Source organism: Cibotium barometz, chromosome 34 (assembly GCF_041138505.1).
Source record: "Cibotium barometz isolate CiBa-2024 chromosome 34, ASM4113850v1, whole genome shotgun sequence".
In the NCBI taxonomy this organism is placed as follows: Eukaryota; Viridiplantae; Streptophyta; class Polypodiopsida; order Cyatheales; family Cibotiaceae; genus Cibotium; species Cibotium barometz.
In genome coordinates, this window is record NC_141079.1 from 31156710 (window position 1) to 31180436 (window position 23727).

The window sequence follows — 23727 nt, forward strand, 5'->3', positions numbered from 1 at the left end:
GAAGCTCCAATCTCTCCAAAAGTAGAGGATTTTTAAGGGATAATAGAAAATATCATTATTTTAATGTAATACTGGCATGGTATAGTTCAGAGATTTTTTTACAAAAGACTAAGAATCTATTTATAGGCGAGGGAGGCCACTAACCAAGTCCAACTAGGTTCTAGAATTTTCCAGGTTCAGTTTGACTCAATTTGGACAAGATTTGGATCAGTTTGGCTCCTTTTTTTATTTGGTTTGATCCAAGAGAGAGGAGAGATAAAAATATCACAATTTTTTTGAATTAAAAACTCATCCACAGGTGTGAATTAGGCGCCTACCTCAAGAGTCTCCCTCTCCTTACCAAGGTGTCAAAAATGCATCATTATTCCAAAATATCTCATTTTTCTAGTAATATCTCATAGTTTTTAACTAATAAACCTTGTACTCAGTCGTCTCTTCATCTTATGTGAGCATTTACTCATTTTTGGGTATTTTCTTTTATTCTTTGGATTTATCTCATCCCAACACCTGGATTAATCCAATTGGCCTATTGGAACCTTAATTGGACCATAATCTAAAAATTTCTAAAAATGTAGACCCTTAGGCTAAGGTCCTTTATACACATTTTCAATTAATTCCAAATGCACATTGGAAAGTTCTTTTTGAATTTTTGTTTCAGGGGAATCTATTTTAGACATTAGGAGGATTTTTATATCCAAAGATATCTTAATTTAAGATTATCTCTCTCTAGTTTTTTTCTCTCTCTAAGCCAAAACAGGGTAAAACAAGATCTTTCTTCTATTTCAGAGAGGGGAATAATTACAAGAATAGAAGGGGAGGTTTGTACGCCTTTACACCTCAAAATCTGGAGGGAGGAATCTTACATTTAGCATTATTTCCAACAACGACACTAATGGGTTCTTGTAGAGGCTTCAGGAACTATACCAACCCTTCTTATTGGTCATGTGTCGGGATGCTCCACTATCCAAAATCCATGAATCATCAACAACACAAATGGAGCCTGAGGAGATGAACATATTTATTCAATGGCAACCCAAAGTTGAAGCTCAGTCTCAACATTATTGACTGACTCCTTTTCCTTCCATGAAGACTTCAAGGTGCCGTTCTTCTCGTCAGTCTGCTTCTTTCTACTATCTTTGATAGCGTGACTCTTCTTTTCATAGGAATAGCTGCTCCATTGAAACTTCTTCTTCTTCTTAATAGAAGATGTCATGCCTTTGCCTTTACCATTGGCCGAAAATGCAGCAGCACCACCATCACGGGTCTTCAGCCACATCTCCTCCTCAAGTAACATAGCACTGAATTCTTCAAATGATAAAGATGGTACTCTAATCTAAGTGTTTAGTGATGTAGCCAAGCCATCATACTTTTGCGAAAGAATTTGGATGCACCTCTAGGCTAACTTCTCACTAGTGTGTGTAAGCAAATTTTTGATCCGCAAGATAAATGCTTCAGTAAACTTTTCAACCAGCAAGTTGATTCTCTAGGTTCAAAACCTGGTCTGATTGCGAATCTCATAGTGATTTCTCAGTATGATCCAAGCCTTTTAGCCTTGGTAGTATGTTGAATCAGAGTGAGAACAGAATTCCTTACGTTGGTGATGATGGCACAAAGTGCATCAGCATTGTGCCTTCTCCATGCCCAAAGAAGGGTAGCATCTAGCGAAATCATGTTTGTAGGGTTGTTGGGGTCGGGAATTCCCTTTGGTTTTTGTATCCATTCCCAGGACAGTTTCTAGGAGCTCATAAGAGTCTAGAATGGCATTGATTTTGAATTTCCAAAGAGTATGGTTCGTCCCATCAAGCTTGCCTTTTGTGTGAAGACAGGTGGAAACATACGCAAGACTGGTGTAGCAGTAAAAGCAGTAGAGATGGAAGCCATCACTCCTAGGATTCTATGCAACGAAAGACTAGCACAATAGACACTGCAATAGATACACAATGGAGAGAATTTAATATTTTGATTATACCAAAGAGGTACAAGTGATGGTGTTGTCGACCCGTGCGCTCTCAAGTAGAGCTTAGATGGCGATCTAGACAGACTCTGGATGAAGGATGTACAAAGTGTAGAAGGGGGTGGATACTCACAAGCATTGGATACCTTAGCTCATGGCAACCATGTCCATATATAGCACTGTAGGCAGTGTGGTAGACGCGTATACAACGAGGACAGTTACACTGCATAGACATGGTCACCGCTCGCATATCAAGAATGCGACCCATCGACCACCAATCCCACCTCCGAACCCATCCTCGTACCCCTGACCATCACCTAACCATTATTAATGGTCACAATAATGACCTCATCGGTATCTAAGTTGGGGTTCCCACTAAAGACATATGCACCATGGCTACTCCTTATCATAATGGGGGCCTAACAAAGGTGCATTATAAATCAAAGTTATTGAGATATCGAGCTCATCTAGTGAGGCGGTGGACACTGATGACCCGACTGGGGGATAGGCCCCACACTTACACCACTGGCATGGTTGGTGAGATCATGGGTGATATGTGGCCAGTGGGATGACACGCTGTGTGACAGCCATTCTAGAGACTGGCATAGTTATAGCGCTAGCTCATTTAGTTGGGTTCACACTATAGAGAACCCTAGTATGTATTTGGATGAGTACCTTTTCATATTGTGTGTACTCTTATCTTTGTATATGGTGTGTTGAGTGTTGTGTGAAAGAGAAGAAGATTTTCAGCCTCTCACCTTGTGTTCTCTCTTTTAGGGTTTTGTGAGTGTGTGTGTGCTTGCAAGAGCTCAAACTCTCTTCTCCCCTGCATCTTTTCATGGTATCAGAGCTTGGTTCATGCTAAGGGCTGAGCTGCAAGCAAGAGAAGCACAGGAAGCGGTACGAGGGTAAGAGCTTCATCTACTCTTCCCTATTTGTGTTGGCGACTACACCCTTGTTGTCGGGAGCTCCACGGGAGGCACCGGCAAATGATCTCTAATTGAGGAGCTTTCTTCGCGGGAGTAAAGCTATAGGGCAACTATACTGTCCTATTGGATGATTTTTTTTTGTGCTGAAAATGTGTTTTGGGCGTGTTAGGACCTCCGTTTTTTAGAAAAACAGGCGATTTCGAGCACTGCGGGTAAGTCATCAATTCTATGCAGAACTCTGGTTAAGAACTGCAGGAAGACAGATTGGTTGTGTAGACATTGTGTGTGCTGCAAGGAGGTCAAACAGTTGCCATTGGGTGTATGTATGCACATTGAGGTCACTGGTTGTGACATTTGAGTATAGTACAGTACCATTGCAGAAAGTACACTCAAATATTACTGGTTGTGACATTTGAGTGTAGTACAGTACCATTGCAGAAAGTACAGCAGTTTGTGTAGGACAAACCAGAGTACTGTTTTTGGTAAATTTGTGTCTGGTAAGATGTCAAATGATGGCATAAACCAGATTGTTGCTAAGAAGCTTGACAAGAACAACTTCCATGCTTGGAGGTTCAGGTTGACAAATTTCCTGATGGGAAAGGGTTACTGGGACTACATATAGAAGGTGAGCATGAAGAGGCACCGTAGATACCGGAGATCAATCCGACTGTGCTGCTGCAGATGTGAAAGAGTTCAAGGATTGGAACCAAGGAGCCAGAAAAGTTATGTATTGGCTCTCTATCAGTATATAGGACACCATGATTGGGCACATACAGGATGCCAAGTCCCCCAAGGAGGTGTGGGACATCTTGGTAAAACTCTATGAAATGAATACCAAGGCATGAAAGATACAGTTGAAGAATGAACTTCATACTGTGGAGAAAAAGAGTATGTCTGTGAATGACTATGCATTGATCAAGGGTATTGTGGAATCCCTTGCATCTATTGGCATTTTAGTAGATGGATGATGATAAGGTGGAAGTCTCTCTATGTGGTCTCGGGCCACAATACAAGGCGTTCAAGACGTCTATTCAAACTCGAAAAAACATTCCCAATTTCACAGATTTGGTGTCTATGTTGATTATAGAAGAGAAGAGCTTGGGTGAAGACCAACAGACTTCACAAAACAAAAAAAGTTCAGAGCAACAGGCCTTCTACACAAGTTCAGGAAGAGGACGAGGTAGAGGAGGCCGTTGGACGCGGCCAAGGAGGTGGCTGAACAGGTAATCAAAATTATAGCCAGCAGTAGAGCAGCAATAACAACAGTCCCAGAATTCATAACAACAACAACACGTAGGTGGAAGAGGCCAATTCAGAGGCAAGGGGAGTCAAAGAGGTCGTGGAAATTGGCAAAGGTAGTATAATGATACACGTGGATGCTTTTATTGTGGTAAGCCTAGACATGTGGAGGCAGATTGTTATAAGAAGTAGGCTGACATGCAAAATGGAAAATTGCAGCAAAACAACTATGCATCCTCAAGCAAAAACAATGAGGATAATGAAAGGTTGTTTGTTATGCAGCATGTTGTTAATGCCATGTCTGAAAATGTTGAAGCAACACATAAAGATGATGTATGGTGCGTTGATTCAGGTGCTTCAAACCACATGACAAGTCATGGGGAGTGGTTCAAGGAGATGAAAAACCTTAAAAGACCAGGTTTTGTGGAAATAGGGGATGACACTGCTCATCCAATTGCCCATGTTGGGAGATGTGCCATTGTCTATGCAGGATGGCAAAGTGAAGTAACCTTGTAGATGTACTTCATGTTTCGAACATAATAAAGAATCTGGTTTCAGTTGGCCAGATGATTGAGCAGGGTTTGCAGGTTCGGTTTAACCCTGATGTTGTTATGTTAAAGACTTTAAAGACAAGTGCAGGTTGGTTGCAAAAGGTAACAGAGTGGGCAGAATGTTTACATTGAATGTAAACATGCCTGAAGTGAGTGCTACGATGTTTGCAAAAGCTTCAAAAATTGTTGCAGACACAAACATTTGGCATAAAAGAATTGGACATGTGAATGTGCAAAGAATGAAGTCTATGCAGACTAAAGCAATTGTGACAGGGATGCCAAAGTTTAAAGTTGAAGATATGCAAAAAAAATGTGAAGCATGCCAATTCGGAAAGTAAACAAAGCATGTATTTCCACGTGACAGAAATGTGAGCAGAAATGCACTAGATGTTGTGCATTCAGATGTATGGGGTCCTACGAAGACCATGTCTATGGGACGCTGCAGGTATTATGTGACATTTATTGATGACCACACAAGGAAAGTCTGGGTATACTTCATGAAGGAGAAGGGTGAGGTGTTCACTCATTGTCAGGATTTCAGAGTTATGGTTGAAAAGCAAACAGGGAAATATGTAAAGTGCCTAAGGTCAGATGGAGGGGGAGAGTACTTCTCCAATGAGTTCTCTGAATTTTTGAAGAAGAATGGTATTCGGAGACAGTTTACATGCAGATACACTCCGCAGCAAAATGGAGTTGCTAAGCAGAAAAACAGGCACATTGCTAAGATTATTGATGGGAGAGAAGAATATGCCGCATAGCTATTGGGCTGAGGCTGTTTCTACAGTAGTTTACATCATGAACAGGACTCCAACTGCAGCCATATGTGATGTAACTCTAGAGGAGAGGTTTACTGGTAGAAAACCTGATTTGTCTCATCTGAAAGTCTTTGGATGCATTGCATATGTGCATGTGCTAGATGAGCTGAGAACTAAGCTGGATCCAAAAGCTGAAAAATATGTGTTTATTGGGTATTCCCTTGAGCAAAAGGGATATAGGTGTTATAACCCTGCTACACATGAGTTGAGGGTAAGTGGGGATGTTGTTTTTGATGAGATGAGTAGCTAGTATGCTGTTGAAAAAGAAGCTGTTGGGGCTGATGTGAGTGGAAATATGGTTGCACAGAATGCAAGTCAACAATCGCAGTCTTTGAGTGGACCAGGAGAGTCCTCATCTAGTGGTTCAGTTGATAGACCATGGAGCGGCAGGTTGCGTCATAATATCAGTCCTACAAATGTGATTAGTACATCACATAAAGCTAAAAAGAAAGTGATTGAGCCCCTTAGTATGCCTGACATTTCTGCCATTAGGAAAAAAGGGAGCTCATTTTGGGACCTTTTACGGTTTGGAAAAATAAGCTCTCAACTAATCAACAGAGGGTCAACGTAACATTGGAAATTCACAAAAATATGAGAAAATAGATAAAAGAAACAATACTTAATGTAGGTACAAGCGTGCTACATTAATGTGGAGATTGGTTTTTTATTCTCACAAGATCTTTGGACATGAAGATAGAATCTAGTTTGACATTTTCTCTGACAAGGGCCTTCCTGTTTCCACCTTCCTTTGAACTTTGAAATGTTGTGCTGCCTTTCCTTTAAAAGGTCTACCATTCTACACCATTGCCTCATTGTGCAGTAGCCTCTTCTTTTCCAAAACTGCTCCCTTGATCCTGTTTGGCTTAGACTAAGATGTTTCTTGTCAACTATCTGTCTGCCCACTTTCTCTTTCTTGAAACTTCACTTTGTTATCTTGTTTACATAACTTTGCTGTTGTTACAGATTCACAAGGTCTCCATGGTGAATAAAAACTATGGCCGTTCTTGTGGAAGATGCTCTGTGGATGATAATGCTATGAAGGCAGAATTATACCACACATCCTTACCCCGTTGACCTGCTTCTTCTATTTCTTCGGTAGAGAATTCAAGTACAGTCAAAACGGAAGGAACTTGGGAAAGGTTTAGTGTTTCGAAAGGAGCATCGATACTCATGCAACCTAGCAAAAGAAAGAGACTCCATACAAAAAACATTTTGTTGGCATCATGGAAGGGAAGAGTACGAGATTTTAAAATCACCAGAGGGAAGATATCAGTGAAAGAAGTTTTGATTCAGCATGTGTACATGCATAAAGAACTTGTCTTGCGAGACTATCCAAATGATCTTCCGCAACACAGGCCTAATTGTATATTTTTCTATTGTGGTTTTGTTCTTTATGAGGTGTATGGATTTTTAAGATGAAGCTTTCTTTCTTTGCTTATTGACATTCTTGTGTTATTTTATTTCAGATTTATACCCTTCATCGTATGAGACATGGAAAAACATCGATTGTATTCTGGGATTTATAGATGTTTTGCATGGATCGATAGGAGAACAACAATACCAAGGTCGATGTGCAATAGAGCTAGCTCAATTGGGTATATTTTTTACTGATCATTTTTATCAGTTGTTGCTGGATAATGCTAACACACATGGTGTGTTAAGAATACAAGACCTTCCGACATGGAATTCAGTGGATTGGCCTCTCCCACATTTTAGTGTTACAGAGGCATATAGGGCCAAGCTTTTCAAAGAAGTACAGAAAGCTCTGAGGCCCAATATTGCCATAAGGATAATAAAAATTTCTTTATGCATGCCTCTCACAGTTTTTGTAGACTTGTTTAATAACTTTCCAGTGAAGGTTTCAAAAACAATGTTCACAGTTAAAGCAACAAGTCTGGCATGCATGCCACAATTTTTGGATAAAGATTGGGATAAGAAGACATGTAGTTTTTGTGAGGTTGTCCAACCTTCTATGCAACTGAAGTACATGGTTGCATCACAAAATTTTATTTTTTCTTTTTATTATAAGCGCAGTCGAATGCTAGGCACAAAACTAGTCCCAATGGATCAAGATGAAGATTCTTTTGGTGCAAAAAATAAACTTCTTGATATTGATGTTGTTGAGAATGGTGATGTGCTAGTCAATATCTCATTAAGACAATGTTGCTCCCTAGCTCAATTGTGCAATGACATTCTGTTTGAGACAGAAGGTTCTATTTCAAAGGACTTTTTATTTATCTACAACAATAAGAAGGTACACCATCTGACGTAGTCTCATTAAGCACTGCTATTAGTTTACTTCACCCTATTGTTTCATATTACTTTTTTGCAGGTGCTCAAAAGAAGAGAGAGTTCAATAAAATGCAAAGACATTGAAAATTTAAAAATTGAGATAACACAGACTCCATAAACAAAGGTATTATATTCTATAAAGTAAAATTTTGTACAGAAGTGTTTAATTGTATATGTAGAATATATTCTTGACAACCATTTTCTATTTATCTACAGCCTGATCTAGAGGCTGCTCTACATGGTCCAAGCTCACCGTATCATCTTTTTTTGGAGAATCTGTTTTCTGCTGCTCCATCCTACCGTGTACAATCTCTTGGTGCTGCTCCATTGTCTCCTCTACTGCCCCTGGAGCATCTGTTTGCTGCTGCTCCATCTTCTCCTCAATAACATCAGCAGAGCAGGTCCTTGTTCTTGTGGCTTCTCCTCATCAGCACTAGGTGCTTGTTCCTATGGCACCACATAAGCATCATCTGTGTCATCAAGGTGTATGACGCCTTCTCGGACTTTAGAGCTCTCACCCAACTCAACAGTAGCTGGTACAATAGGTTTTGGGGAGGCATACTTCAAAAACTTCCAAATTGTATCAGCTCTGAAACTATATACATAGTTTGAGCTGAAGCTATCTTCTCTCATCTGCAATGGCATATGATGATTTAGAACACTTTGTACCAGTATCAATTATTTTGAAGCTAAATGAAAATTATTTTTTCTTACAAGGTCTGCCTGTCCTATCTCAAAATAGCTTGAAAGTATATATTTGGCACTGATCAGCACTCCAGCCGCTGCAGCTACTTGAATCATCTTGTTGTGGTGTCTGTACAGTTGGAAAGATATGTTAGAAACTGTTAATATCTGAACAAAACAAAATTATTCAATAAGTTCAAAGGCATAGCATGAAATAGACATCAGTAGAGGGAACGACTTTCTACCTCTAAATCTATTGGCTCTATTGAATCCAAAAGATTGACATTAGGATCCAATGCATCTAGAAGCCTTCTAATACAACTGCAATACATATAATTCAGTTAGTGTGCATTAAATCAAAATAATGAAGTTAAAAATAGCACACACACCACTTACAATTTCAGCTCTCTGTGTGTGTTTTTAAGAGAGTTGAATAAAAAGCATTGCTTCTGCTGGATGTCAATAGAAGCAAAGCTCCAGTGGTCACTGCGTAAGGAAAAAAGCATTAAGAAATCAAAGGCTACAAGAGTTCTCAATCTTGAAGAAAAATCCCAAAAGAAGCAGTCACCCACATACTTGTTATGGTATGGAAGTAGCAAAACATCGACAACATCAAAATCGCAGTGTCTGAACCAATTGGAAATATCCATGGGAGTTTCCTTTGCATCTCTTAACTTGAAGGAAATGGCAGGATCAATAATATGAACTGTATGCTGTACAGCGTGGTTAAGCCAGCTTCTCATCATGCTGCATTGGACCAAACAATAATTAGGGTAGGGTGTAAAGGAGCTACAAGAAGGATTGTTTTGCAACAAATGTAAAATAAAAGACACTTACTAGAGCATTGCAAGAATGATAGTATCTGAGCAATACTCATTCTTATGAGCCAATGCTGCCAAGCATGGTTTTGTCAAGTCAAAATTATTCACTGAAGTTTCATCCTCAATATGGACAACATTGTTAGGGCCCAGCTCCTACAATCTTCTCTGTATCTGCAGCTCCATTTGTACAGTCTCCACATCTATAACAGATTTGGATTCTTTTATTTGCTGCTTCAGTGACTCCTCATAAGCAGCTTTCCCTCTGGTGCTCTTTGAGTGGGTTACTTCAACAACCTTAACCTCATCTACCTTCAACTTTCTTGTAGGTGGAATTAATAATATGTCTCTCATTTTGATGTCCTGCCATTCCACAGGATGGACCAGCTTGTCATACCTCCATCTCACTCTGGACAAAGTGTTGAAGTCTTTGGCCATCAGAGTTACCCTGTGAGCATGGGCTGCTACCAGCATTGCATCTTCAAAATATTTCTCTAAGTAATCCTCATTTCCTGTAAGGAAAGAATGGTAGTCCTGTTCCATCTGAAACCAAGGTGCCAACTATCACATATGTCTCTCACTAGTCTCTGAAAAGGTGCCTTGGGGATTGCAAAGCCTATAGCTTTCTGTTGCTTCCTGATCTCCTTTAGCACACCTGCACCATGTTTCAATCTCTTGGAATTTTGCTGGAGCAGGCTCATTGGCTTCCCCTTCCTGCCATGTGCAACTCTTCCCTTTGGAGGCACACTAAATTCCTTGATACCTGCCCCAGCTGCTCTGCTGCTGCTGCTGCAAGCCCTGGCCCCTTGCCAGCCCTCCTTGCAGTTGACTTGGTTCTTGCCATCACTCTGACAAGCTGCATACACAGCAATGGAAAGAGATTACAGCCATGGAGAACATGGAATGATACAAGAAGGCAATGACAGGGGTGGATGAAGCAACATTTATAAATTTGCAACAAAACGTGATTTCGACAGTTTGAAATTCCGAAACTTGGCATGTGTGAATGGCACTTTTTGCCTTGGAACTTGTGCCAATCATGATTTCATAATCAGATCCATAACCACTCTTCCCTCCCCGTCTTTCATCCCTGCCAGCACCCTCCCATCATCCTTTTCCTTCCCCCTTTGATCCCTTCCTACCCAACACACTCCATCCAGACTGCAACCTGCCTGAAGACTACTACCACTGCCAGATCTCCAGGTTACCTAGGCTGCAGCTCAAGTTTGGAAGAGAGCAAAAGATTCACCAGCGCAACTCCAACAGCATGGAAAAGGAAAAGAAAGGTCAGAGATTTGTATTCTTTTCAATGTTTTTTGATATATATTTCTTCCATCCATAGAATTCTTGAATCTTACTGCCCAAGAATCTGGTACATCACCCTAGGATTTGATTGGAGATGGATATCAATAGAACCTAGAAGTTTGCAACAAAATTCGAGGAGAGTGATTTACATTTTCCAAATGGCCCTATATCGCGTTTTTTTACAAATTCTTATATTCCTTTGGTTTTCATTTCTTCCTCATTGTTTTGCTTTCTTTGGCCTTGGGGAATTCTTCCTAGTATCATCTACTATTCAGGAATCTGTGAGATGATCCTAGCAATAGAAATGGAGAATTTGCAACAAAATACGAGGAGAGTTTGACATTTTCCAAATGGCCCTACATCGCAAATTCCTGTGTCCCTTTTGGTTTTCACTTCTTCCTTATTGTTTTGCTTTCTTTGGCCCTGGGGATTTCTTCCTTGATGATGAGAAAAGTTTTTGCTTTGGAACAGTTGATTCTCAGGCCCCTCCTTTCAAGAGGAAGCTGGACTTTTCTGCTCCTATACTTAGACCACAACAATCACCAGGTGAGTCATGTGTGCTCATGAAGGGAGTTGTTTGGTGATATCCTATACATTCCCTGATTGTATATGTCAGCATATAGAATTCATGATATATAAATTTTTGTTCAGGCAAAAGGAAGAGACTGGAGTAGAAAGCTGAGTCTTCCCTTTCAAAACAAAAGGAACCAAAATTAGTTGATGGAACATTGTTGCTCTTAGATGTTGCCACCGACAATGCCGGAGATGATGTGTTTGCCGATGGTGCCAGAGATGATGTGTTTGTTGTTGTGGGCTGATGGTGCCAATGTTACCTATGGAGCCACTTTATTTCTGATGGTGCCATTAGGAATCTAGAGAATGCAAAAAAAAAACATAAAGCCAAATCTGGGAGGGTTTAACTAGATTCGATAATCCAAAGCTAAGAGATAAGATATAAGTAGCCTCGATGCTAAAAAAAAGTAGCCTCGTTGGCCAAAAAAAGGGCCATTTGCAATTGGAAATTGGGAACGTTTAAAGCTAATTAATGTCCTTGGGAAATGAACCCCTGTGCTCTTTAGAAAAGAAACTTAATTTGGAAAAAGACACTTAGTTTGAAAAAAAACACTTACTTTTTAGAAAAAGACACTTACTTTTTGGAAAAGACACTTACTTTAGAAAAAGAGCCATGTGTTTGCAAGAAAGAGTTCCATTGCTCCAAAAAAGAAAATTAATTAAAAAAAATCTATCTTGAAAAAGAAAAGAATTTCAAAAAAGAAACTTTTTGGAAAAGACACTTACTTTGGAAAAAGAGCCATGTGTTTTCAAGAAAGAGCTTCGTTGCTTGAAAAAAGAAAATCCATCTCAAAAGAAAATCAATCTCGAAAAAAAAATCTATCTCAAAAAAGAAAGCAAATTTTGTTACTATTCAAATATTTTTGAAAAATGAGCCAAGAAATCAATTATACTCGTGTCACTTTTAAAAAATATCTTTGTTTACAAGTTGTGGTTTACTAGTCACAAAAAGTATAACGTTTTATACTCGTGTGAGTTTTTAAAACTTACACTAGTTTAAATATATATAAGATGACTGTGAGAATATAAATTTCATTTACAGGTACATGCTCCAGCATTTCAAGAGTCCTGGACTAATTTGAGTAAATTTTGCTTCAAGAAAGCTCATACCACGACCCTACAGACTCTCTACGGGAGTTAAAATCGTATATATTCATTACTCATTATTGGATAAGGTTTTTTTTAAATTTTGAAGTATTATTTACCTATGGCGTAATTTAATCCTTGCGCTTGATGCACTTAACTCGTCGGACCTATCATGTGAAGAGAATGCCAAAGAGAACCTTGGAGGCATCCTCTTTGCACCATGGGCCATCTAGTCATAAAGATATTATGGGTCATCTATTATGCGAAGAGAAGGCCCGTGGGTTCTTTGAAATTCTTCTTCTTAGAGGGTGAAATTCATCTGTTGTGCGAAGATATTATGAGTCATTTATTGTGCGAAGAGAAGATCCATGGGCTCTTTGAAATCCTTCTCATTAGAGGATGAGACACCTCCACCTTCTTCTTCTTAGAGGACGAGACACCTCCTATAATAATATATAACATCTTTTTCTTAGAGGATGGGTTATTTGAAATTCTCCTTCTCGGAGGATGAGACACCTCCTTTAATAATATATAGCATTTATTTAAATGCAAGTTTATGGTGTTTCTTCACACACAATGCATTCAGAGGATGTCAAAGAGTTAATTGAAGAAGATAGTCCTTGGGAGAAGCTATTTGGTTTCCTTTACAAAGTTGGTGTAGACCAAAAATTTATAGCTATCAGAGAAATATTTAGTCCCAAGATCTAGTCGACTTGAAAGAAAGTAACATCTAGGCTAGCCTTGGATTAACCTAAATATATTGGATTAGTTTGGATTAACCTAATTAGCTTGGATTAGTTTTTGATTAACCTAATTATCTTGGATTAAGGAAAGCTTAAGATATTAACACTAGAGAGACAATGGAAAGTAATGTGTAATGATAGTCCAAAGATTCAAAGCTACCATAGTCCTAGAGCACATGCCTTTTATAGTCCCAAGGCCCATGTGCCCTAGTCCCACATGTAAATGATCCTAAGCCCATGTGACTAGGACCCATGCCATGTGCATGTGCATCCTAAAAACACTTTGTTACAAATAATCCCCTCTTAACGTGATTTCATCCTCAAAATCTAAGGGTGGCCATGCATGAAAATACACATACAAGAGGCTATATACAAAAGCCAAAAATCGAACATATAGTCCATATACATCCAAGTGTGGAAATGAAGATTGCGGTGACATAGATGATGTAGAGGCCTCCCAAATCGAATGGAAAGTCAAGGAGTCGCATGATAGGACATAGATCTCGTGCCATTGGGTCGAAAGAGTAGGTTGTATCTCCCCTCATCATCATAGACGATGTAGAGGCCTCCCAAATCGAATGGAAAGTCAAGGAGTCGCATGATAGGACATAGATCTCGTGCCATTGGGTCGAAAGAGTAGGTTGTATCTCCCCTCATCATCATGAGTGTGTGGCCACCTGGGTCATACGTGAAGTAACGCTGCCCCAAATCGAATGGAAAGTCAAGGAGTCGCATGATAGGACATAGATCTCGTGCCATTGGGTCGAAAGAGTAGGTTGTATCTCCCCTCATCATCATGAGTGTGTGGCCACCTGGGTCATACGTGAAGTAACGCTGCCCCATTGTCAAAAGGTGATCTGCGATGATGCCTGGACACTAGAATCCCGCTGATGATGAGGCTAGACAAGCTCTTACCTGGATGAAAGGGAAATCCAAGGCACCCTAAATCCAGGACAGTGGTCCTATTTGACGATGTAGTGTGAATGGAGAAGCTAAGGAACCAATGTCGATATGGTGAAGCTAATCGTGTACCCTCAAGGATCAAATGGATAGATAAGGTACACAGTAGGGATCCTCGAATATCGATGTTGTGGTAGCACCAGGATTGAAGGGAGAGCTTGTAAGCTCGTCCACAATGTGAATCAAAAAACTGAGAGGCATCCACCAAGTGGAACGTGGAATGGTTGTGGTGCAAAGAACCATGTATGCCACGACCAAGATGTGCTATGGATGCATCAAAATGATGTGCCACATAGTCGATAACCATGTGCCGAAAGTGGCATAGAATGCACCCATAGGAAAATGTCCCGACCCCAAAGAACATAGGCTCGTGTTGACACCCATGGAGCTAAAAGAACATAGCTCGAAGTCAGCATTGTGCAGGATCAAGTGTGAACCAATGCCGTCATCCCACTAAAGCACCACTCAAACAATCGAAGGCACGATCCACTGTGTCGATGTGAGTTGAAGCACGATCCAAACCATGCAATACATCCTCATGTGCAAGATCCTCTATGTATGCATGATCTACCACCAGGGTAAAAGTATGATCAATAGGATCACCGTAGACGTCATCGTCTCACTAGAGATGGATAGAGTGTCTACACATGAAAGACTGATCCATATGCCTCTAAGTAATATCTCAATGACCAATAGTCAAGGGATTGCCAAATGTGCTAATCTCTCTCATCCCATAGATGACACACATGTATATACAATAAACTCTGCAACTCCATCCTCCATCTATGGCCTTAATGGAATGTCTCCTCAATCACGTGAAATAGATGATGAAGGATCCGATGGTTGAAGTCTAGTGTCCCAAATGTATCCACAAAGTCGTCAAAAGTGATGTATAATCGGATCATGTCGGGTAACCCATGGTACTGCGTACGAAGAACTCTCACTAAAAATCTAGCATCATAAATGCATCCCCAATCATTAAGAGTCACAAGGTGATGTCATCGTCGAAGAAAGAAAGGACCATGGTGAGTAGCAAAGGGGTGATAGTAATAAACCATGGCTACATGTGAGCACTACTCGATGCTCAAAGCGTGTGAACAAGGGCTACAATGTACAATGAACTTACAATGTGTGTGAATGTGCCCAAACTACATGCCAATGTGCATAAAAAGAACACTATGCACCCAAATGTGTGAATAAAGCCCAGGATGTGCTAATGCGCATGAACACGCCCCATCAAATCCCCACAATGAAAGCTCAAAGCATGTGAACACGCCCCATCAAATCCCCACAATGAAAGCTCAAAGCATGTGAACACCTCACACAAATGTGCTTGTGTGTGAACAAGATCTAAAACCGTATAGGAATCACCACACAAGTGCCCAAAATCATGCAAATCCAAACCACTGAGTAGGGCACGTGTGAACACTCCCAAATGCACTAAATCGGCTCAATGTGTGCAAATAACCTCATGGAGGCTCAAGGCATGTGAACGAACTCGATCATCGCATGTGAACAACCCAAATCCATGTAGACACAAGGTAGATGAGTAAAAGTGTGGAATAAAGGATTAATGGGTTGGGGTATGTGAATAAAGAGACCAAAGGATTAATGAAGGGTGGACCAAAGGGTGTGGAGAGCCAAATGTGAAAAGGTTAGGTAAGTGCGGAAGGCCAACTCTTAAAAAAGCCCATGGGTGAGTAGTTGAGTTGGTAGAATGGTTGGGTTCGAGGAGGCGAGAGGACCCGGGTTCGATGCCATTGGGGCTAGGCGACGTGGGTATGTGTGTTTTCGAATATAGATATGTATAGATCTCCCTCACAAAAAAATCTTTACAAAAGCCCTTTTCACCTCACGTTGGCGGCCATCTTCCCGATATTTTTTTCTTCTCCTTCCTCTCTCTCCTTTCACTGGTTGATGAGCCTGGTCGCTCAACTGCAAATACTGCTACAAGACGACAAGCTCTGCTATGTAGATCTGTGCATCTTACGTGGCTGCTGAGACGAAACGGAGAGTTGTGCCGAGCTGAAGTGAATGAACACTCTGCTAATGCGGCTTTAGCTTTAACCTCTGTCAGGGCTGAGCTTATTAGTGCTTAATTGAGTCTCAAAGGGTCGATGAAGATGAGGGTGACAAGAATTACAAGTCACATGAATCATCAAATGTCGCTTGTGATGGGATGATGTTGCTTGAGTGCAAAGCCATCTTGCTGCTCAATGTTGTGTACCAAACACACAAACTTTGCTGCTCAATGTTGTGTACCAAACACACAAACTTTGCTTAGTTGTATACGAGATACTAGAACTAGGTCACCTCAGTTGCTTGTCACAAGCTATGCCTGAGCCTGAAGAAGGTGATGATGGCAAACTGCTAGATCTCTGCTACCAACATGCTCCTCTTCTTTCTTTCAAAGTCATTTGATGAAGCTTCAAAGCAACCAATGCATTCTAAGCTATCAAATGAAGTGTCAGAACCACTTGCATCAATGTTTGCACAAATCTGCATACTCTGCACCTTTTGTTGATAAAGATCATGCTTTTGCATCCTCTTGCTGATTCAACTTGACTTCCAGAAGTCGTTGTTCAAGTGACTTGGTCCTCAGCTACTTGGTTATTTGTTTGATGATGTTAGGCTTTGCTGCTATTGTCAAGCCCCTTTGATGCCTTCTCAGGTGATAGTAGTAAAACCAGCAATGACTATGCCAACAAGGGCAGTGTTCTTGGCTGAGCCTGTAACCAAGGGCAATGATGCTTGTGAAAGGTTCTTGAATACTATGTATGTATGGATTTTACACCACCTGTTTGTGAATGTTCAGGTCTTCTTGCTTGTCTCAAGCCTTGAATGCACTGAACTTCTCAATCTGACGTGCAATCTGAAATTTATGCACATTTCTTGAAACTGCACCAAGATTCTGCACAACAACCTTCTCTTGCAATATTCCTTCAAGAACTTAAAGATTTGACAATCTTCAGTCTTGAAGAAATAAGGTCTCTAAGTATTAATCTTTGAAAAATTATGCTCCCTAACCAAGAAATCACTCACTACTGGTTATTACTGAAGTTTCTATAATTTTGAAAATCAAGAAAATTTCAAGAAATCAAGATCAAGAAGATCAAGAACTTCAAGAAAGGTGGATTAATACAAATTCAAAAATTATTAACATAAATTTCATTGCTAATTTTCTCAAATCAAGAAATTAGCAAATCTAAAAACTATGTAAAAATCAATTCTAAAATTGATGAACACTAATCATGATCAAGAAAATACATTTCTAAAAATTGAGTTAACAGTAATTTGATAATGATTAATCTCTTAATCAAAGCATTAAGATCTAAACCTAAGGCTCTGATACCAATGAAAGAAAGTAACATCTAGGTTAGTCTTGGATTAACCTAATTAGCTTCGATTAAGGAAAGCTTGAGAGATTAACACTAGAGACAATGGAAAGTAAAGTGTAATGATATTCCAAAGGTTCAAAGCTACCATAGTCGTATAGCACATGCCTTTTATAGTCTCAAGACCTATGTGCCCTAATCCCACATGTAAATGATCCTAAGCCCATGTGCCTAGGCCCATCCCATGTGCATGTGCATCCTAAAAACACTTTGTTACACAACCTAATATAAGAACTTCTGCTTACTATAAAGACCTCTTTTCAAAATCTCAAAGGATGGATTATGTGCATGTTAGTGATCTTGTGTCACAGACTGAGAAGTCAAGACTCAACAAAAAGATATTTTTCCCCTACGAGAGGATGTAAAGTGCACACATACATGTATTGTACATAGAGGTTAAAAGTGTAGATTTGGAGGATGTTACGCTAATGTGACACATATACTTGAAAGTTGATGGAGATGACAATAGTGACAGTAAAAAATGCTCCACCATGGCATTGTAAAAGAATGTATACATTGGAAATGTAGAAGATGAGGAGATAGAGAACCCTCTAAAGCTTGAAGTTGAGATAGAGCTTAGTGAAGAACTTGACATTGCATAGCTCAAAGCAAGCATAATAATTGAGGAGGAGAATGTCAGTAGAGAAAGATTGGTGAACTTACCATGCCTACCATCATTCAAAATCAATGACAAGGACTTTGTCTTGCTGTCAAATATATAAATGATGTTTTCCTTAAGGGAAGATTACTATTTGTTTCAAATAAGTGAAGATGGGAGGATTGGGTGGATTTTAAGACTGTCTCTTATTCGAACACAGATACAGAAAATTAGATTGGTGCATGTAAGGCCCTTGGTGTCATATTTAAGGAAGCATTAAATTATGCTCATAATGGATTACCAATAAAAGAAGTCTTTTTTGTTATTCAAGAGAGGCTAGAACTAACAAGTTTTGGGAGGTCAACCATACCAGAGCCTACCAGAATCATCTCACACATGTAGATAGATGATTGAGTTATGGGACGAGTCATCTCTAGTCAATTATGGGACGAGTCATCTCTAGTCAGTGATGAAAACCAGCAAGTATTTCCCAATCTTATCCTTACTATCAATTTTAATCCTCACAAAAGGTGCTTTTCTCTCTTCGCAAGGAAGGTGCTTTAGCATGCAAAGAGAAAGCTCTAGGGTCCCTTGGATGCCTTTCTATCACACCATTAATTTATAATTAACTCTAATCTAATGAATTACTATTTTTATCAGCTTGAGATTGAAGATGCTAAAGGGTTTCTTAGACAAGCTGGTGTAAACCAAGGAGGAAGAATTTGCAAAAGGACTTTGGGCTGGTCGTTGTATTGGTAAAATGAAAAAAGAAGTTCTTGCCATTTTTCATTGTAAATACTCTGATAGAGATTGCATTACTAGCACTTAAGGTATTTGGATTGGTCTAATTGTCCCCTCAAGTACTGATAGAATTATACTTGTACAAAAATTTGAAGCTATTTGACTTTGGGTATGCACCTAGGGTTTGGGCTATGAGATCATCTTATTTTTAAATTACACCGTACATGCTTTAGTAGCGGCTAATAAGATGGATGCAAATCTCTTAGCAAAATGTATAAAATAGACTTTTTTTGAGATTTAGAGGTGAGATTGAGTTTACATCTACTGAAAAGTTATCAACATCCTCAAGATAGTTCAAAGGAAAATGAAACTATCAAAAGAGGAAATCATCTTCTTACTAGTATACCACTAGTGTTGCTTTTAGATGTATAAGTTCCATAAGAATGAGCTTTTATGATGCTACTTAAGCTCCAAGTTCATCACTTGATTTATAAATAGTGATCATTAACAACATATCTTAGATCTTTATGTGATTCATTAGGAGAAGACACACCTTTTACTCATATGTAATTTGTATTCTTCTATACTACTTGAACAAGTTGCCTCATTGGATTAACATCATGTATTCCACCTCCATGTGTGATGTTCCTTCTAGAAAACCACATCAAGGTTACCAATGAGATCGTTCCGTGCCTTGAATAGACCATATGGCAAAGCTTCCTTGTTTGGCAAAGTAAGGTCCAAAAGTCTCTAAAATATGCTCCAAAGTAAAGTCCATATCATAAGTACCTTAAAACTTTAAGAAAAAAAGTGAACTTTTAGATATAGTTTATATAAATTTTGAAAAACTCTTACCATGTAGTGGGTGATACTACTATGACCCCAAGCCTTTACCATTAATTTGTAAAAGTTTGTAATAACATTCATGAAATTTAGTGCATCATCCAATAGTAAATGTCATATTTTGTAAAAGAATTACCAAAAAAATAATTATCACTTTGTCAAGTGCAACCCATATGTTTGCCTTTGTCCATAATCGAGTCTTTCCTTCATTGCTTGTGTCTCAGAAACAACTACATGCAACTTTTTCCATGCATTGTATCTCTGGTTGCTTTACCAATAAATCTCCCTTTTCATTTTGTGGTGAAGAAAGAAAATTTCTTGCCTTTGCCCCACCAAAGCACGGCTTGAAAGTTAAGATTCCGCTAACCGTTGACAGCTCTTGTCCGTTTCCGGGCATGTTAGCTAGGTGGGTTTGACTATCCAAATCCTCCTTCTGGATTGTTGTCCTGTGAATGGTAGGGGACCATCTGTGTAGGAAGGTGTCGAGGCTTGCATAACACTATCTATTTCTTTAAATATCCCCCCAAACCTCCTTTAGATCCTCGATGGCATGCCCTTCCCATTGCTCCATCTTTTCTGCTTCTAGTTCATACACTTCTGTGAATTCCTTTGCGTCCAACATAGCCAGCCTTGCTTTTGCCTTAACCAGCTCAATCTTGTCCTTGTCAGCCAAAGCTTGCACCTCCTTTACAATTATGGCATCCTCTTCTCTAATCAAGGCAACCCAGCCTTCTGTTTGTAGCATGGCTTTCCCTGGCCCTATCTAGGTCTTCTTACAATTTGCCCATAAGTCTACTCCTTCTGGGCCATTGCCTCCCTCATCTTCCCCAATTCTTCTTTGATCTCCTCTAGCTGGTGTGAGAGGATGGACTTGCGAATGTCGGCCAAATCCTCCTTGAGATGTTTGCTATTTTGTGTTTTCGCCACCCCGCTGCTCTCGTCCTCCTTGGCAGTTCTCCCCTTTTTGCTGGTTTTCTTTTTGCCAAACTTGGAGATTCTTTTCTTCCCAGGCTATCTGCTCCCTTCCCTATTTAGAACTTGCCAAGTCCTTTCCCTATCCGGAACCTGTTTATGCCTGGGACTTTTTCGCTACATCCTCTTTAAAGAACAATCTAGGAATTTTAGCACTTATTCAAGTGCCATTTTTTAAAATCCTTAATAAATTCTCTATTTTTTGAGAGCAATGATCAAGAATGAACATGACTATAAATATATTGCTAAAGAGATGATGTGGGTACATTGTAGTTGCATGATAATTGTAAATTGTATGATAATTGTAGTTGCATGATAATTGTAACTCTATGATTTTATTTGACCTCTTAGATTCTATTGTGTTTGAGGAAATCATCCTTGATGCTTAAAGTCAAATTTGAGCCTCTTGTAGTCTATTTTATGTAAAAAGGACATCCTTAGAAGCTAAAACTACTACTTGAGACTCTTTCATACAATATCTATTTGAAGGAAATCGCCCACAATGCTCAAATCTAGTTTGAGCCATGGGAAATAGGCTTTACATATGATAAAATATGAGAGGCTCAAACTTGAGCTCAACTCAAGTTTGAGCCTCTAAGGAAATTTCCTTCACATAACATAGACTATGAATGGCTCAAGTGTAAGTTTGAGCCTCAAGGAGAATTGCCTTTATAAACAATACACTATGAGATGATCAAACTTTAGTTTGGACCTCAAATGACTTGAGTTTTAAAGTTGTGCCAAAATTGTGAAAATTTCCTAAATTGGTGTTTTTGGGCCTTACATCTTCTTTTTGGTCTTCCTTCTTCTCCTTTCCGGCTCCTGAAGTTTTGCATTAAATAGTGCTATTAGATACGGGCTGATCTTTGTTTTGGTATTTGGGTGGTTGATCTTCCCAATACGGTTCCTCAAGTTATTGTACAAAATCTTTGCCCAAGCCACCTTTGTTCCTGCCTCTACTACTTTCACCATACCATAAGCCTTTCTTGACATACCATATCGCTTGCTTAACTGCTACAAAGCACATTTTCTTCTGTTGATCTTTGTCCGCAGTGCTCATGATCTTGAATTCTTTGGCCTTGCCCTCCAATGGGCTGAAGTCCTTGATCAAAATATCATCATCCGGTTAGCTTAACCTCAAGCTCCCCTTCAGCACCCCCTACAATTTGAATACTTTGGCCACTATGGAGGATTGAATACTCTTTTCTCACCTGATGGAAGCATGATGATATTTGATTTTTGTAATTGTTTCGCTACTCCATGGCCTTGAAGTTGTGTTGAAGCTCCTTCTAGGGGGGTAGCTCCGCAAACTCCTTTAACCCCATGTTCTCTAGCCAACTGGGCATACCTATTTGCCTCCTTGTATAAGGTGGATGAAAGGTAGTCAAATTCCACCATTTTTTCGGCGTCAAGTGTGCTGGGGTTGAGCGACAAAAAAGGCGTGGGTGAAAGTAGAGTTTAGAAATGGTAGAGCTTAGAGCACAGGGTAGTGAGAAATTTTTGCACAGTGATTTTTGAATTAGGCTTTCGATGGAGAGGTGGTCGACCATTGTCGTGGATGCGTGCCCAAATTTTTCATTTTGTTCTCTTCTATTTTTATTTACTCCAGAATCATGTCTTGATTTTTGATCCCCTAACTGAACTTGGACTCCTCTTGTTGGGTATCTTCTAGATCCTGACTGGACGCTTCTGCTTGTTGGACATTCTCCATATTTAGATCTGGATCTCGACACACTTTTCCTTCTAGACATACTTGTCTTGCTAGTTTTGACATTTTTCCATAACAAGGCTTCAGCTTGTACCCATTCACCAGTTTCCTTAGGATTTCTCCATCTAGACTTGTATTCGTTTCCTATCGTCGCTGCGCTACTAGCCGACAAAGTCCAGACCCCACTTCTAGAATGACTCTAGGGGAAATATTGGGGTGTGTAGCATTTTGTCTGCATCATTTTATTGCCCCAGCCTTTGGCATATATTGCACTCCTTTGCAAACTTGTGTGCATATTTTAATGCAGCTGATCACCACCACAATCCGGCTTAGAACACCTTCACCCTGTGACTTCTCCAGAAAAGTTCCCTCCACTTATTTCTTGGTGCACTTCTACCAACATAGCCTGTTGCTCATGTTCGGGGAAACATCTTCTTAGTGTCTGATCAATGCCCATCTTTTCTAGAGCTGTCTAGCGACCACCATATGAATGACTTGCTCTGGAGAGAGATTCTTTCTTTGATCTTTGGACATGTACTCCAGAAAAGAACAAGTCAGATAGGAATTGCAGCATCTCATCGTACGAGTTGGGTTTTTCTCTATCTATGAGGAAGAGCTGTGCATCTGAGAAATCATCTTCCATCTCCTCTAGATCTTCTCCTGACTCTAGTCTTGACAGGAAATCTGCTATACTGTGTGCTTATTTCTAGGGGTGTGCCTATTGGTGAATTCGAACTTTGTAAAAAAAACATCCATTTGGCCAGTTTTTTTACTAGATCTAGTTTGTTTACCAGATACAAGAGTGCTATCTACATGAAATTCAAACATTTTTCCCAATAGATAGTGTCTTAACTTCTTAATGGAGTAGATCATTCCTAGTGACTCCTTTTTTATAGTGGAGTAGTTCTTCTTAGGTCTGGACAGCCTCCTTCTTGCATAGTAAGCTGGCTTGTACCAGCTTTCTTGCGCTCCTTGCATTAGAGCACTACCAATGAAAAAATCAGAGGCATCAACAAATACATGAAATACTAGATCATAGTTTGGTTGCTGGAGAATGGGTGTTGCCCCAACAATATTCACTTGAGATTCTGGAATGCCTTTGCTGACAGGATCTAGACTAGACATATTCTGCATCTTTCATCATCGTCAGACTGTAAAAGGGCACTGCCACATTCGCCACATGAACCTCATGAAGCTACTATGCCACTTGATTAATCCCAAAAATCTTGCAAGTTTTTTGGTGTTTTTGGACGGCTACAACTTTACAATGATTTGCGACCTTGCCCAGATCCATAGCTAGTCCTTCTGGTATTATGTGCCCTAAGAGGGATCCACTTGTTAAGCAAAGGTGCACTTGGTTTAATTAAGGCTCAATCTAGTCTTCTTGCACTTCTCCAGGCACATTGTGAGGTGTGTTATGTGGTCTTATTTCTTTCCGAACACGCTAAAATCATCCACAAATACCCTCATAATGGTGGTTAAATATTCATAGAATATTTCTTGGACCATCCTTTGGAATGT